At 40.6% G+C, this 18,315-nt stretch overlaps 1 pseudogene; it reads right to left on the reverse strand.

Moving 5' to 3' along the window:
* Positions 1-17,000: 17,000 nt before the first annotated feature.
* LOC131835458 (translation machinery-associated protein 7B-like) lies at positions 17,001-17,191 on the reverse strand (annotated as a pseudogene).
* Positions 17,192-18,315: the final 1,124 nt, after the last annotated feature.

Raw genomic sequence — 18,315 nt, forward strand, 5'->3', positions numbered from 1 at the left:
CCTTTGCTTCTTTTGCTTCACCTTATGAGCATGGGGTGAAGATAAGGAACAGAGCAGATACACGTGTGTGTGAGATCAAGTGTGTAAAGGCCCCAGGACCAGGCATTCCCCAACAACGTCACCACACAGCAGGCCCTTCTTGGCCCTGATGGCCACCTTCCAAGAGTGGTCTCCAACCAAGCATGCTGGGGCTTTGAGTTTCCTTCTCTGAGACCAAGCCCAGGACCATCATCTGGACCAGCCAACTTGGCCATCTATCACTAGAAAGACTGCTGTCAGAACTTGGGAGATGACTGATTTAGTCAATAGTAATATCCCTTCCTTCCCACCTCTGCCCTTCTCTCAGAGGTAGAGCAAGCAGGCAAGTCTCAAAGGTCCCCCTGACACCTCCCCTTCCACCCAACTCAACCCAAGCAGGACTTGCACTGTGTCTGTTGTTTGGGGCTATGACTGCTAAAATCCTCTTTACTCCCCCAGTGCTTGGCAGAGTTCTGGGCCCCAAGCAGGCACTCAAAGCACTTATTGCTCTTCATTTGCTAAGATGAAAATGAATTAAAGTTGATTTTTTTTTTTTTTTAATGAACACCATGGAAAAAACAGCAAGTGCCATGAACTTCAGTGGTGAAAGAATTTCTGCAGGCCATTGATATCATTCACAGTTGTGAAACCCTTTCTTGAAAGTGTCCTCAGAGTCAGATGACAAACTTCACAGCAGAACAAACGTGTTGACTTTCAGCAGAAGCTCCTTTCTGACCACTGCAGCGTTACTCACTTTGATGACCCGATTTGGCGCTGCACGATGACTGGCCAGGACTCTCAAAGCTCGGGTTGAAGAATTTGCTGGCATGTTCAGCTATGTTGCTGCAGGGCTTTTTGGGAATTCCCAAAATGCTCTGAGCTCTGGCCACACAGCTGAGATCCTGGGGAACTTCCGGGCCAATCTTCTGGGAAAGGGGCCAGGTCCGTGCACCTGGAATCCTTTGGGAGGACTTGTGTTCACCTTTGTGCCAAGACACACACCACACCATTGCCTGGGACTTAAAAGCCAATTTCTGCCATCCCCAAAATAGCCCACCCTTGCTTTCTGCACAGGCAATTCACTCTATGAAGTGGGAACAGAATTGAAAAGGCAATCATTCTGTCTCAGGTGGACTAAATAAGACAGCGCCAAGACACCCAGCCTAGGGCCACACTGGGCAAGGCAGACATGCAGGCTTATTGCTCTAAATGAAACCCCGAGGGAAGCATCTGAGAAACTCCCTAGGAAGGACTGCTCTAACAGGAAGTGGCTTCTTAGTATTTTGTTAGCACAGAAAATGCCTCTGTAATTTAAAGCTTCCTGACTTTTTGGGAACCGTCTTTAAGAAAATCACAAGAGAGGAAGAATATAAGCCCCAGCTACTCTAAATGGTATGTTTGTGATAAGAACTAAGTGTTTTGTTTCTTTCTCAGTGAAGGCTCCAATGGATGAAAGCTACGGATGGCATTTGCCAGATGAGTCCATCTCATCTTCTTGTTAAAAATAAAAAAAAAAAAAATCACTTAGTGGCCACAGTCCACAGACAAATCATGTAAACATAGAGCACCGTGTGTGTGAGCACGTCGGCATGGCTGGGCCCTATTCCAAAAGGTCATTCATGTCTGAGGCTGTGGATTTAAAAATCCACACTGGGTCCAGCTGCCCCCACAACCACCCCCCACCATGGCTTTTTCCTGGAATACTCAGTATGAGCATAAAGAAAGTCTTGGAAGAAATGACCTAAACCCATAATATATTGGGCTATTCCAACCAACTCCCCTACTACCCAGCCTAAAAATATACACTGAACTCTGTTTCTGGAACTCCACAAAGTTTCCAAAAGAAGATTCACTTCTGTCGCAAATGTCCATCACTTCTGCTCCCTTACTTGCCCCTCCTCTTCCAGTGAATATCTCTTACTCAAGACTAAAGAAACTCCAAGATGAGACAGCCACACACTCCTTAGATAAGAGCCACTTGGGAAATTAACCTCATGCCCAGTTCTCTCTGACCTGTGACAGTCTTCACCTCTTTCTTAAATAAAGGAGCCAATGAAGATGAAAACAGTTCTCTTATTTGTCTAAAAGGCTAGTCATGAGAGAGACTCAGCTGCCACGATCATTGTCCTCAAGGAGATGGGTTGGATTAGGCTGCCAAGAATAGGAAGGGGGGTGTGTGTGTATGTTTGTACTTGTGTGCATGTACATTTATGTGTGAGAGTCAGGAGGCCACAGCATGGCTTCCATGTTACCTTCCAGGGCGTCCTTTGGGCTGATAATAGTGTGTGTGTGGGGGGGGAGGTGTTGCTGCTCATATCCAGAAACTATCCAACATCCTCTTCCTAATGAGATCTGCACACCCAGTAACAGCTGGGGGTGCCACCATCTCCTCAATTTCCAACAGCCAGAAAGCATAAAACAGGAGCAGTACTCTAGAGGGAATTTAAATCTAGACCTCAAGTCCTGTCCTACCTGACCTCATCATAAGGTCAAAGGCTGTGCAAGCTATAGAGAGATTTGTTGTCAAGGACCTAATCAGAACGTATGACCAGAGCCATGGGAGTTGGAAACCAGTTGAATTCCTCAGATGTTCATTGAATGTCTAAGTATCAGACCCTGTGTTGGGTGCTGGGTACTGAGAACTAATAAGACAAGGGGCCTACCCAAAGGCATTTCACAGCTTGATCCAGCAGATGTGCAAAAGCACATAATCAGGACATGGGTGCTAACAGAACAAGCCTGGAGTCATGTAGACTAACCCCCGGTGCTGGAGGAAAACTTCCCGGAGCGAGTCACATCTGAGTTCATATCCGAATGATGAGTCAGACCTGGCCTGGCGATGACCACTGAAAGGACCATTCCGGGAAGAGGCGGGGATATAAATAAAGGTATGAAAACTTGAGATAAGTATACGTAGCTTGGTTTTATGGGAGTGTCGTACATGGGATGAAGAAACACGGAACCCATGAGGTGGACAAACAGGTCAGAGCAGGGGTGAGGGTGATCAGATTTGCAATATAGGGTGTTGTTGAGACTGAACTGTAGCAGGTAGGATTAAAGAGGCAAAGAAGAAAGAGGGCCAGACAGTGTACTATAGAAATATTCTAGATGATAAAGTTACTCAGGTCCACCTGGATACAGGCCATTGTCAATGGGGCTTTGGACTGCCATAATTCATACATAAGTTTGGATGTTTCTAGATTAAGGAATCAAGTTGGTAAGGGTGTCTACTGCCGTGGGGAAGAAACTACCCAGGCAGCATGATGCATGGCACTCGTTAACCTAAAACTGTACAGAATTCAACCACATCTATTACTCACCCACAAAGGCTGATTCAACTAGTATGTAGGAGAGAACGACCTGTTCAGAAGGCTATTACTAATTAGCCAACAGAGGCATCATCCACAGCCAGGAGATAGATGTGTCCGTGAACTCAGAAGATTGCGGAGTCCTGTGTTTTGAGTAGAGTATTTTTATGGACACTTCATATAAGCATGATGGATTATTAATTCAATCTCTAGTAATGCCCCCCCAAAGTCCCAGAGGATAGAAGGTGGGGCTGACAATTCCAAATTTCTGTTTATGGTTTGGTATTTCTGGTGACTAGCCCCTACCCTGAAGCTATCCAGGAGCCCATCAAGAGTCATCTCATTAGAACAAAAGATACTCTTATCATCCAGAAAATGCAAGGGATTTAGAAGCTCTATGCCAAGAACCAGGTGGCAGAGAACAATATATGTATTTTCTATTAATTCACAAACCTGAAACATTTTCCCTTGTAATATTGACCTTATCTTCTCATCTCTGCTCTTACCACTTCATCAAAGAAGGCCAATTTTTCCCCCAAAAAACTGATGTGTGTGTATGTGTGTGTGTTTGTAAAGCAAACATGTCACAAGGATTAAGTGTTTATAGTCATATCAACCAATCCATAGGAGCAGGAAAAACTCCATTCCTTGGTCAATTTGGTAGAGAAATGGGGACATCAATACAACAAGGAGTCCAAGGCACTTTATCTGAAGAAATCCTCTTTTGTTCTGAGAAAACAAGAGAACAACCACTGTGGCAGTTGTCTATCCAAACCAAAAAGTGACCTGACTTGTCAGTTTGGCTCAATCAAGAGTGCCTACACTCCCGTGCTTAGCAGGAAATGTTTCCTTCATCATGGCTCTTTAGTAACCTCCAACACAAGAACAAGAAACTTTGACTATGCTCTTCAACCAGCACCATAGAGAGGACAGCATCCCAGGGATTTTGCTCATGATAGAGGCGGGGAGAGACCTAGTGAGTAACCAAGCACGTTGCCATTTTAAATCCTAAAGAAATCCCCCTGTCATCATGGCAAAGTGGCCATTTCCTGCTTGCAAACCAAAACCCTGTTCTGAGCTCTGCCATTCATTATTTGGGTGTTGGTGTCAGAGATTTGTAAGGAAGTGACAGATGTTTTTCAATGATGGAATCTTAAACTCAGGGCCTTGCAAGGTTGAAAAAAATCAGTACAGAATTCGAAAACTAATCACTATATTGTACACCCAAGACTAGTATCACACCAGATATTAACTAACTGGAATTTAAATAAAAACTTTTAAAAAAGAAAAATTCGAAAATTCATTCAAATTTTCTCTTTTCTTAAGCATCTCGTATCTTCTCGCAGTTGTGTGGAATGTTCAAAGAAGCAGAGCATAAGCAGAACCATGAGATCTCATGTCACAGTAATCATAGCTAACATTCTAGGGGCTGTGTGTGTATCAGCCATCATGTAGGGTTAAAAGCTATTCACCCATTTTTCCCTAATGAAAGCCCTACAACAATGACACTATCATTCTGCCCATTTTATGGATAAGGAAACTGACTGCTAGAAGAGTTAAGACCCTTGTTAAGGCCACATATTTAGGCAGCAATGAAGCAGACATTCAGTTAAGACTGCAGACTATACACCCTGGACCAGGCCTTGGTTTGTCTGCTGCCTCTGTCCTTCATCAGGTATCACCTTGGAAAAGTGCTCCATTATCTCTGTTTTTTCAGGGGGGTAACTGGATAATTACATTTACCTCATTGGTCTTTTGTCAGGACTGGAGGAGTCCATGCATGTAAGGGAAACCGCATGGACGCTAAGACCCCAATGTTGACCCCCAATATATCAGCTACCACTACTACCATTTCTAGCTGGCCTCCCCAGTACGCCCAGTTTAATCATTAAGTAGCGAAATTTCTGCTGCCACACCATTGGGCCTCTAACTCGCACCTGTCCCCATGAAGTCTGCCCCTGTGACTTCCTCTATAGGCTTTTATGTGAACCACTGCCTAGTTCCTCTCCCATGGCCAACATGGCCCAGATCAGTCATCACATGGGGCTGCTGGAGGTGTCTTAGCATCCGCTGACTTGGGGGGGGGCAGCTCTTTGAAAAACCTAACCAAGTTTTTGTTTATATTCCAAAGGCTGTTTGGGGGGGATTACACTGGCTTAAAACTCAACCTGCAAATTTGATAAACTCTTTTCAGCAGCTAAAGGTTCTCCAAGATGACTCCCATGACACTCCAATGTAATTTTCTGTTCCCTAGATAGCCTTTAAGTAAATGCAAGCCCCCCAAACTCCCCAAGTTTCTTGAGAATCCATCCAGACATTTGCATATGACCATAACATATTTCATTTGTATAAGTTTATTATTTGTATAAACATATGATAAGGTGAGTAAACATATATTATAGACTCTTCTCACAGAAGTTACTAATGTTTTTAAATCAAGAAGCATATGGAGGATAGACTCAGTAACCATTTTCTACCACTCCATTTTGATGAGACCTGGTAGACTTGACCTGAGGTCTGACGCTTGACCACTCTGATCCTCAGGCTCTTCTGTCTGGTGGAAATGGCAACTGTAATTCTGCAGATTTACTGAAGGCTTACTATGTGTCTTGTTTCATGGTACGGTTCCAAACCTTGTCAATTTTCTTAGTAGAATTAGTACAGAACAGAGAGCTAGTGACAGAATCCTGCTTAAAAATTCCATAGTGAAAAAAAAAATTCCATAGTGAAATTTATAAAGACCCTACATTAATTCTTCCAAATCCAACTACTTAAAAATGCCTTTTCCTCACCATAGTAATGGTTTTCTTCTCATTTTATTTCACTGTAATTATCTGTACTCCACTCTCTTTAAAAGTAGCACCCCCCTTACTGGTTGATTCCAAAGCACTTAGAGAAAAATAAGAAATGAGTGTTCTTCCAATTTTGGAAAAAAAAATGGACAATATAAAAGTTAAAAAGCATATTTGGCTTGTCTGCCTAAGAGGGAGCAAGTGTCATTTTGAATTAAATTACTCAATTTTCTACAATCCTTTAAAAAATAAAAATTGTAAATGTAGGCAAATTCAGAGAAATAAAACTATCTAAATTTCCACCCCCCAGTGTATGTCCTGCCTATATCAAACTGTCTTCCAACTCTTTATAAAAAAATTAAAGTAAAAATATTCTTCCTCCCTCCTTCCCTTCCTTCCTTCTTTCCCTTCCCTTCCTTCCCAGAGAGGGGGTGGCTGGACAGAGCAAGAGAGAGAGAGTCTTCAGCTGTCTCCATGTTCAACATGGAGCTGGATGTAGGGCTCGTTCTCACCACCCTGAGATCATGACCTAAGTCAAAATCGAGTCCCACACTAAACCAACTGAGCCACCCAGGGGCCAGGAAAAAATATTCCTTTTAAATTTAAATTCAAAGTCATCATTAAGAATTCAAACCATACAGAAAAATCATATGCAAAAATGAAAGTGTAATAAAATTCCTTCTGGAATTGGCCACCATGAATCCTAGGGAAGCCACTCAGCTTCGTGCTGAAGAGCAGGACTCAGGAGCCAGTCTGGCTGCTTTCTGATGACTCCTGGTCCCCTCTGTGTGTTTGTGTGTGGATACACCCATGTCTCGGTTTCCTCATCTGAAATACCAGGGTGAGAATATAGAGGCTAATTTACATTAGAACACCTAGAATTTTGTTTGACATGCACAAAATGTTAGCTATGATTACTTGTTATTGTCATAATTATTACAACAGGCATTTTTCTATCTGGACTCAGAGCAGGAAGGACCACTAGCTAGTCAGAAATACCATCATGAACGTGAACTTGGGACCATTCTCTAGATTCTAGATTTGCTAAAATTAACATGTTTAATTTTTTTGTGCTCAGGTTGAACTTGAAAGAAAAGGGACTAATTAATGGGACACTTTTTGTTGAAATAAATGCCTCTTTCTCATAAAAAGTGTTAATTCCAAAAGGATAGCTCTAAAGTAAAAAATGGAGGTTAATGGGAAGAAACAAAAGTAGGAGTTACTTAAAAAATAATCTTCATGCCTTAATTTTTAGCCTATTAGCACTTCTGTGAGGATTCTCCTTGTCATTTACAAATTTTTGTTACTTTAGATCATGATGTTCAAGTGGATAATGATCACAATTAGATCTGTACCTGTAATTCTTAAAATTATTGATGAATTTACATTGATTCTGTATTCACTTTATACATTTCTCCATTCTAATCTGTTTTCCTTTTTTAACCTCTTAGCTGGATACCACTCAAACAGGATTTTCCTGCAATTGTTTTGTTTTTAATTTCCAAAATGGCTAGTGTATATTCTTTCAATTCTTGACAGCATCTCCTTATTACCTTTACATTATAATAGCAACTTGGTGATACATAACATTTTAGGGTAATTCTTTTATTGTTATGGCACAGAATATTGTAGAAAAATCTGAGGCCAGCTAACTTTTTTTTTTTTTTGCCTTGAAAAAAAGACTTCTATTTTTTCACTCCTTGCTTAAGTTCATGAAATAAATCTACCTATAAAGCTCAATAACTCAATTGGGTTTGGTCTCAGTATTAAGAATTCTGGAGCTTTTTGAAAAATATAGTTATTGTTTATTTTGAGAAAATTTTCTTGTATTACATACTATCTTGTTTATATATTTTTTCCATTTGTGAGACATGAATCATTTCTATATTAATCTAGCTGAATCATTTCTATATTAATGTATCAGTTTCTCTCCTATTTTAAAAGTTTATTCATTCATTCATTTATATATTTGTTTATTTTTAAAGGAATTTATTCTTTAGAGTAGTTTTATGATCACAGCAAAATTGAGAGGAAGGTATGGAGAATTTCTTTTTTTTTTTTTTTTTTTTTATTTTTTATTTTTTATAAACATATATTTTTTATATACATATATTTTTATCCCCAGGTCTGTGAATCACCAGGTTTACACACTTCACAGCACTCACCAAATCACATACCCTCCCCAATGTCCATAATCCCACCCCCTTCTCCCCAACCCCCTCCCCCCGGCAACCCTCAGTTTGTTTTGTGAGATTAAGAGTCACTTATGGTTTGTCTCCCTCCCAATCCCATCTTGTTTCATTTATTCTTCTACCCACTTAAGCCTCCATGTTGCATCACCACTTCCTCATATCAGGGAGATCATATGATAGTTGTCTTTCTCTGCTTGACTTATTTCGCTAAGCATGATACGCTCTAGTTCCATCCATGTTGTTGCAAATGGCAAGATTTCATTTCTTTTGATGGCTGCATAGTATTCCATTGTGTATATATACCACATCTTCTTGATCCATTCATCTGTTGATGGACATCTAGGTTCTTTCCATAGTTTGGCTATTGTGGACATTGCTGCTATAAACATTCGGGTGCATGTGTCCCTTTGGATCACTACATTTGTATCTTTAGGGTAAATACCCAATAGTGCAATTGCTGGGTCATAGGGCAGTTCTATTTTCAACATTTTGAGGAACCTCCATGCTGTTTTCCAGAGTGGCTGCACCAGCTTGCATTCCCACCAACAGTGTAGGAGGGTTCCCCTTTCTCCGCATCCTCGCCAGCATCTGTCATTTCCTGACTTGTTGATTTTAGCCATTCTGACTGGTGTGAGGTGATATCTCATTGTGGTTTTGATTTGTATTTCCCTGATGCCAAGTGATATGGAGCACTTTTTCATGTGTCTGTTGGCCATCTGGATGTCTTCTTTGCAGAAATGTCTGTTCATGTCTTCTGCCCATTTCTTGATTGGATTATTTGTTCTTTGGGTGTTGAGTTTGCTAAGTTCTTTATAGATTCTGGACACTAGTCCTTTATCTGATATGTCGTTTGCAAATATCTTCTCCCATTCTGTCAGTTGTCTTTTGATTTTGTTAACTGTTTCCTTTGCTGTGCAAAAGCTTTTGATCTTGATGAAATCCCAGTAGTTCATTTTTTCCCTTGCTTCCCTTGCCTTTTGCGTTGTTCCTAGGAAGATGTTGCTGCGGCAGAGGTCGAAGAGGTTGCTGCCCGTGTTCTCCTCAAGGATTTTGATGGATTCCTTTCGTACATTGAGGTCCTTCATCCATTTTGAGTCTATTTTTGTGTGTGGTGTAAGGAAATGGTCCAATTTCATTTTTCTGCATGTGGCTGTCCAATTTTCCCAGCACCATTTATTGAAAAGGCTGTCTTTTTTCCATTGGACATTCTTTCCTGCTTTGTCGAAGATTAGTTGACCATAGAGTTGAGGGTCTATTTCTGGGCTCTCTATTCTGTTCCATTGATCTATGTGTCTGTTTTTGTGCCAGTACCATGCTGTCTTGATGATGACAGCTTTGTAATAGAGCTTGAAGTCCGGAATTGTGATGCCACCAACGTTGGCTTTCTTTTTCAATATCCCTTTGGCTATTCGAGGTCTTTTCTGGTTCCATATAAATTTTAGAATTATTTGTTCCATTTCTTTGAAAAAGATGGATGGTACTTTGATAGGAATTGCATTAAATGTGTAGATTGCTTTAGGTAGCATAGACATTTTCACAATATTTATTCTTCCAATCCAGGAGCATGGAACATTTTTCCATTTCTTTGTGTCTTCCTCAATTTCTTTCATGAGTACTTTATAGTTTTCTGAGTATAGATTCTGTGTCTCTTTGGTTAGGTTTATTCCTAGGTATCTTATGGTTTTGGATGCAATTGTAAATGGGATTGACTCCTTAATATCTCTTTCTTCTGTCTTGCTGTTGGTGTAGAGAAATGCAACTGATTTCTGTGCATTGATTTTATATCCTGACACTTTACTGAATTCCTGTATAAGTTCTAGCAGTTTTGGAGTGGAGTCTTTTGGGTTTTCCACATATAGTATCATATCATCTGCGAAGAGTGATAATTTGACTTCTTCTTTGCCGATTTGGATGCCTTTAATTTCCTTTTGTTGTCTGATTGCTGAGGCTAGGACCTCTAGTACGATGTTGAATAGCAGTGGTGATAATGGACATCCCTGCCGTGTTCCTGACCTTAGCGGAAAAGCTTTCAGTTTTTCTCCATTGAGAATGATATTTGCGGTGGGTTTTTCATAGATGGCTTTGATGATATTGAGGTATGTGCCCTCTATCCCTACACTTTGAAGAGTTTTGATCAGGAAGGGATGTTGTACTTTGTCAAATGCTTTTTCAGCATCTATTGAGAGTATCATATGGTTCTTGTTCTTACTTTTATTGATGTGTTGTATCACATTGACTGATTTGCGGATGTTGAACCAACCTTGCAGCCCTGGAATAAATCCCACTTGGTCGTGGTGAATAATCTTTTTAATGTACTGTTGAATCCGATTGGCTAGTATTTTGTTGAGTATTTTCGCATCTGTGTTCATCAAGGATATCGGTCTATAGCTCTCTTTTTTGGTGGGATCCTTGTCTGGTTTTGGGATCAAGGTGATGCTGGCCTCATAAAATGAGTTTGGAAGTTTTCCTTCCATTTCTATTTTTTGGAACAGTTTCAGGAGAATAGGAATTAGTTCTTCTTTAAATGTTTGGTAGAATTCCCCCGGGAAGCCGTCTGGCCCTGGGCTTTTGTTTGTTTGGAGATTTTTAATGACTGTTTCAATCTCCTTACTGGTTATGGGTCTGTTGTGGTAGTCTTCATGGTTCAGTTGTGGTAGTTTATATGTTTCTAGGAATGCATCCATTTCTTCCAGATTGTCAAATTTATTGCCGTAGAGTTGCTCATAGTATGTTCTTATAATAGTTTGTATTTCCTTGGTGTTAGTTGTGATCTCTCCTCTTTCATTCATGATTTTATTTATTTGGGTCCTTTCTCTTTTCTTTTTGATAAGTCGGGCCAGGGGTTTATCAATTTTATTAATTCTTTCAAAGAACCAGCTCCTAGTTTCGTTGATTTGTTCTATTGTTTTTTTGGTTTCTATTTCATTGATTTCTGCTCTGATCTTTATGATTTCTCTTCTCCTGCTGGGCTTAGGGTTTCTTTCTTGTTCCTTCTCCAGCTCCTTTAGGTGTAGGGTTAGGTTGTGTACCTGAGACCTTTCTTGTTTCTTGAGAAAGGCTTGTACCGCTATATATTTTCCTCTCAGGACTGCCTTTGTTGTGTCCCACAGATTTTGAACCGTTGTATTTTCATTATGATTTGTTTCCATGATTTTTTTCAATTCTTCTTTAATTTCCCGGTTGACCCATTCATTCTTTAGAAGGATACTGTTTAGTCTCCATGTATTTGGGTTCTTTCCAAACTTCCTTTTGTGGTTGAGTTCTAGCTTTAGAGCATTGTGGTCTGAAAATATGCAGGGAATGATCCCAATCTTTTGATACCGGTTGAGTCCTGATTTAGGACCGAGGATGTGATCTATTCTGGAGAATGTACCATGTGCACTAGAGAAGAATGTGTATTCTGTTGCTTTGGGATGAAATATTCTGAATATATCTGTGATGTCCATCTGGTCCAGTGTGTCATTTAAGGCCTTTATTTCCTTGCTGATCTTTTGCTTGGATGACCTGTCCATTTCAGTGAGGGGAATATTAAAGTCCCCTACTATTATTGTATTGTTGTTTATGTGTTTCTTTGATTTTGTTATTAATTGGTTTATATAGTTGGCTGCTCCCACGTTGGGGGCATAGATATTTAAAATTGTTAAATCTTCTTGTTGGACAGACCCTTTGAGTATGATATAGTGTCCTTCCTCATCTCTTATTACAGTCTTTGGCTTAAAATCTAATTGATCTGATATAAGGATTGCCACTCCTGCTTTCTTCTGATGTCCATTAGCATGGTAAATTCTTTTCCACCCCCTCACTTTAAATCTGGAGGTGTCTTCGGGCTTAAAATGTGTTTCTTGGAGGCAACATATAGATGGGTTTTGTTTTTTTATCCATTCTGATACCCTGTGTCTTTTGACAGGGGCATTTAGCCCATTCACATTCAGGGTAACTATTGAGAGATATGAATTTAGTGCCATTGTATTGCCTGTAAGGTGACTGTTACTGTATATGGTCTCTGTTCCTTTCTGATCTACCACTTGTAGGCTCTCTCTTTGCTTAGAGGACCCCTTTCAATATTTCCTGTAGAGCTGGTTTGGTATTTGCAAATTCTTTCAGTTGTTGTTTGTCCTGGAAGCTTTTAATCTCTCCTTCTATTTTCAATGATAGCCTAGCTGGATATAGTATTCTTGGCTGCATGTTTTTCTCGTTTAGTGCTCTGAAAATATCATGCCAGCTCTTTCTGGCCTGCCAGGTCTCTGTGGATAAGTCAGCTGCCAATCTAATATTTTTACCATTGTATGTTACAGACTTCTTTTCCCGGGCTGCTTTCAGGATTTTCTCTTTGTCATTGAGACTTGTAAATTTTACTATTATGTGACGGGGTGTGGGCCTATTCTTATTTATTTTGAGGGGCATTCTCTGAACCTCCTGAATTTTGATGCTTGTTCCCTTTGCCATATTGGGGAAATTCTCCCCAATAATTCTCTCCAGTATACCTTCTGCTCCCCTCTCACTTTCTTCTTCTTCTGGAATCCCAATTATTCTAATGTTGTTTCGTCTTATGGTGTCACTTATTTCTCGAATTCTCCCCTCGTGGTCCAGTAGCTGTTTGTCCCTCTTTTGATCAGCTTCTTTATTCTCTGTCATTTGGTCTTCTATATCACTAATTCTTTCTTCTGCCTCATTTATCCTAGCAGTGAGAGCCTCCATTTTTGATTGCACCTCATTAATAGCTTTTTTGATTTCAACTTGGTTAGATTTTAGTTCTTTTATTTCTCCAGAAAGGGCTTTTATATCTCTCGAGAGGGTTTCTCTAATATCTTCCATGCCTTTTTCGAGCCCGGCTAGAACCTTGAGAATTGTCATTCTGAACTCTAGATCTGACATATTACCGATGTCTGTATTGATTAGGTCCCTAGCCTTCGGTACTGCCTCTTGTTCTTTTTTTTGTGGTGAATTTTTACGTCTTGTCATTTTGTCCAGATAAGAGTAAATGAAGGGGCAAGTAAAATACTAAAAGGGTGGCAACAACCCCAGGAAAATATGCTTTAGCCAAATTAGAAGAGATCCAAAATCGTGAGTGGGGAGAAAGGGGATAAAAAGAGGTTCAAAAAGGAAGAAAGAAAAAAGAAAAAAAAAAAAAAAAAAAAAAGAATTTTTTTTTAAAAAAGAAAACACCTAAGAAAAATGTAAAAAAATATATATATATATTAGATAAACTAGTAAAAAATCGTTAAAAAAGAAAAAGGTAACAGTTAAAAAAAAAAAAATTTTACCCGAAGGCGAGAAAAAAAAAAAAATGAAAAAGAAAAAATTAAATTAACTGCAAGACTAAAAAAAATCACAGGAAAAAAGCCATGAGTTCCGTGCTTGGCTTTCTCCTCCTCTGGAATTCTGCTGCTCTCCTTGGTATTGAAACCGCACTCCTTGGTAGGTGAGCTTGGTCTCGGCTGGATTTCTTGTTGATCTTCTGGGGGAGGGGCCTGTTGTAGTGATTTTCAAGTGTCTTTGCCCCAGGCGGAATTACACCGCCCTTACCCGGGGCCGGGGTGAGTAATCCGCTCGGGTTTGCTTTCAGGAGCTTTTGTTCCCTGAGCGCTTTCCGTAGAGTTCCAGAGGACGGGAATACAAATGGCGGCCTCCTGGTCTCCGGCCCGGAGGAGCCGAGAGCCCAGGGCCCCACTCCTCAGTGCGCCCTCAGAGAACAGCGCCCAGTTACTCCCGTCTGCCTGACCTCCGGCCGCGCTCCGAGCTCACCGAGCCTGCGACCGGTTCAAGGTAACACGGAGCTGCGAGCTTACTGTCGGCTCTGTCTCTGTAGCCGGCTTTCCCGTTCCAATACCCGCAAGCTCTGCGACACTCAGACACCCCCGATCCTTCTGTGACCCTGCGGGACCTGAGGCCACGCTGACCCCGCGTGGGCTTCGCTCCGGTTTAGCCTCTGGAGCGATGTCCCTCCGCGGAACAGACTTTTAAAAGTCCTGATTTTGTGCGCGGTTGCTCCGCCGCTTGCCGGGAGCCGGCCCCTCCCCCCGGGGTCTATCTTCCCGTCGCTTTGGATTCACTTCTCCGCCGGTCCTACCTTTCAGAAAGTGGTTGTTTTTCTGTTTCCAGAATTGCTGTTCTTCTTCTCTTCGATCTGCCGATGGATTTTCAGGTGTTTGCAATCTTTAGATAAGCTATCTAGCTGATCTCCGGCTAGCTGAAGCAGTCTCAGCTTGCTACTTCTCCGCCATCTTGACTCCTCCCAGGTATGGAGAATTTCTATATACTCTCCCCCAAATAGGCGTATATAGTCTCTCCCATAATCAACATCCCTCCAGAGTGATGTATTTTTTACAGTTAATGAAACCATATTATCACCCAGAGTCCATAGCTTAAATCGGGGGGGTTCTACATTCTAGAGGTTTGATCAAATGCATAAAAGCATGTAGCCACCACAGAGTTCTTTCGCTGACCTAACAATCTGTGCTCCCTCTATTCATCCTGACAACCACTGATCATTTGTTTGTTTTGTTTTGTTTTGTTTTTTGTTTTACTGTCTCTATGGTTTTGCCTTTTCCAGAAAGTAATATAGCTGGAACCAAATAGTATGTAGCCTCATCAGATTGGTCTCTTTCATTTAGTAACAGGAATTGAAAGTTCCTCCATGTATTTTCATGGCTTGACAGGTCATCTGTCTGTTGTGTTGATTAACATTCTATTGCATGGGGCGCCTGGGTGGCTCTGTGGATTAAAGCCTCTGCCTTCAGCTCAGGTAAGGATCTCAGGGTCCTGAGATCAAGCCCCACATCGGGCTCTCTGCTCAGCAGGGAGCCTGCTTTCCTTCCTCTCTCTCTGCCTGCCTCTCTGCCTACTTGTGATCTCTGTCTGTCAAATAAATAAATAATATCTTTAAAAAATATATTCTATTGCATGGATGTACCACTTTATTTCTCCATTCGCCTACGTAAGGACATCTTGGTTACTTCCAAATGTTGGCAATGATTATAAAGTCACTGTAAACATCCTTGTCAAGGTCTTTGTGTGAACATAACTTTTCAAATTCTTTGGGCAAATTACTGGGGATTTCTGGATGCCATGTAAGAGTAAGTTCAACTTTGTAAGAACCTCCAAACTATCTTCCAGAGTGACAGTACCCTCTTGCATTCCCACCAGCAATGAACAGAAGCTCCTGTGGCTCCAAATCCTTACCAGAATTTGGTGCTGTCCATGACCTGAATTTTGGCCATTCTAAGAGGAGTTTAGCGGTATCTTACCATAGTCTTGATTTGCAATTTCCTGGTGACAGATGATATACAGCAACATCTCTCAGTAGTCTCCTACTATAATATTGGATGCATCTATTTCTCCCTGAATTCCTATTATTTTCTCTGACATATTTTGATGGGTGCCCTACATGTTAAGATTACATCTTCTTGGAGAATTAAGCCCTTTTAGCATTATGCAATGTCTCTTTTTGCATAAAAAAGAGATAACTTTCCTTGCTGTGAAGCCTGTTCTGTCTGAAATTAATATTGCTACTGCGGCTTTCCTTCTGTTAGTGTTAGCATGGTATAATTCTCTCCATCCATTGACTTCTTTTTTTTTTTTTTTTAAGATTTTATTCATTTGACTGAGATCACAAGTAGGCAGATAGGCAGGCAGAGAGAGAGGGGGGAAGCAGGCTCCCTGCTGAGCAGAGAGCCCGATGTGGGCTTTAACCCACTGAGCCACCCAAGTGCCCTATCTCCATCCATTGACTTCTAATCTATATGCATCTTCATATTTTAAGCAGATTCCTTGTAGGGAATATGGGCTTGGGCCTTGTTTTTTGATTCACTCTTACAGTCTTGGTTCTTTAATTGGTATGCTGACCATTGAGGTTTAAAGTAATGACTGACAGAGTTCAATCAATATCTACCATATTTTCACTGTTTTCTATTTGTTGTCCTTGTTCTTTGTTTCTTTGTTCCTATTCTTGTCTTCCACTCCTTGTCTGCCCTTTTAGGGTTTGAATTGATCATTTTATATGATTCAATTTTCTCTCTCAGCATATTAACTGTACTTTTTTTTTTCTTTTTAAAATGATTTCTCTTGGGGCGCCTGGGTGGCTCAGTGGGTTAAAGCCTCTGCCTTCGGCTCAGGTCATGATCCCAAGGTCCAGGGATCGAGCCCTGCATAGGGCTCTCTGCTCCGCAGGGAGCCTGCTTCCTCCTCTCTCTCTCTCTGCTTGCGCCTCTGCCTACTTGTGATTTCTGTCAAATAAATAAATAAAATCTTTAAAAAAAAATGATTTCTCTGAAGTTTGTAATATACATTTACAGCTAATTCAAATCCACTCCAAATAACACTATACTGCTTCATGGGCAGTGTGAGGACCTTATAATACCAAAATGCTACAAATTCTCCCATTCTGTCCCTCAAATCATAGCTGTCATCCAATTCACTTATATGTAAGCATACATAAGCATAATCTTTATTTCACCTTTACTTCTTCCTTCACTGATGTTTTTCTTTATGTAGATCTGAGCTTTTGACCCTTATTACTTCTTTTAGTATAACAGATTGACTTTTTTAATAAAAGTTTACTCTTAAATGTACAACAGGATCTAAGACAACACTTCATTCTAGGTATAGGCAGCAACAGACAGTATGACACAGAATCCAGAAGTTTAAACAGGCATGGAATTATAGACCATTGCCTTGGCACAAGGAATGCTTTACTTTTTGCCAGATTTCTTAATTCCACCTGCAGCCAGGAGGTCTTTCCCCATGGCCTTCACTTTTAGCTCCTCAGGTCTCTTCTGTTTCTCTTCTGCTTCTGCTTGAATGTCTTATGCTCCTTGTCCTTCTCCCTGGCCTGTTTCTTGGGCTGCTGCAGGAGCTCCTCAACAACCCCATGGCTGGACATGGCACCTGCACTCCTTCCCCAGACCCTGCCACCATAAGCCTGACCTAAATTGCACTGCTTTTCTTTAAAGAACTTCCTTTAACAGTTCTTCAAAGCAGGTGTATGGACAATAAATTTCCCTCAATTTTTGTCTGAGGAAGTCTTTCTTTCTCCTTGACTTTTGAAAGAGAATATTGCAGGGACACAGAACTGTGAGTTGGCAGGGGTTTTCCTCCTACCACTTTAAATATTTCATTTCATACTGTTCTTGCTTGCATGGTTTCTGAGAGATCAGATATAATTCTTACTTTTTTTTTTAAGATTTTATTTATTTATTTGACAGATCACAAGTAGGCAGAGAGGCAGGCAGAGAGAGAGAGAGGAGGAAGCAGGCTCCCTGCTGAGCAGAGAGCCCGATGTGGGACTCGATCCCAGGACCCTGAGATCATGACCTGAGCCGAAGGCAGCGGCTTAACTCACTGAGCCACCCAGGCGCCCCTATAATTCTTACTTTTGTTCCTCTGTAGGTAAGGTGTCTTTTCCCTTTGGCTTCTTTATCTTTGATTTTTCTGGATTTTTTTTTCTTAATCTTTCATTTTTTTGTAGCTTGAATTAGGTATGCTTTGGTATAGTTTGGGTTTTTCTGTTGTTATTTATTTGGGGGTTTTGTGGGGGCATTTATTCTTCTTGGTGTTATTTGAGCTCCTTGGATCTGTAGTTTGGTGTGTCATATTAATTTGGGAGAAATTCTCAGTCTTTATTGTATCAAATATTTATCCTACTCCTTTCTTTCTTATCCTCTGATTTTCTCATCACATTTATGTTACACCTTTGCAGTTGTCCCACACATCAAGCATATTCTGCTGTATATTTTTTTCTATCTTTGGGTTTTTGTTGATGTCCATTGTTTTGGGGTTGTTGTTGTTGTTGTTGTTGGTTGGTTGGTTCTGTTTTTGGTTTTTGCCTTTTTTTTTTTTTTTCTTTCCAGCTCTGGAAGTTTCTATTGATAGATCCTCAAGCTCAGAGACACTTTCTTCAGCCACATGCAGACTGTTAATAAACTCATCAAAGGAATTTCTCATCTCTGTTCAGTGCTGGGTTTTTTTAAGATTTTATTTATTTATATGTCAGAGAGAGAAAGAGAG

Source organism: Mustela lutreola, chromosome 7, assembly GCF_030435805.1.
Source record: "Mustela lutreola isolate mMusLut2 chromosome 7, mMusLut2.pri, whole genome shotgun sequence".
Taxonomy (NCBI): domain Eukaryota; kingdom Metazoa; phylum Chordata; class Mammalia; order Carnivora; family Mustelidae; genus Mustela; species Mustela lutreola.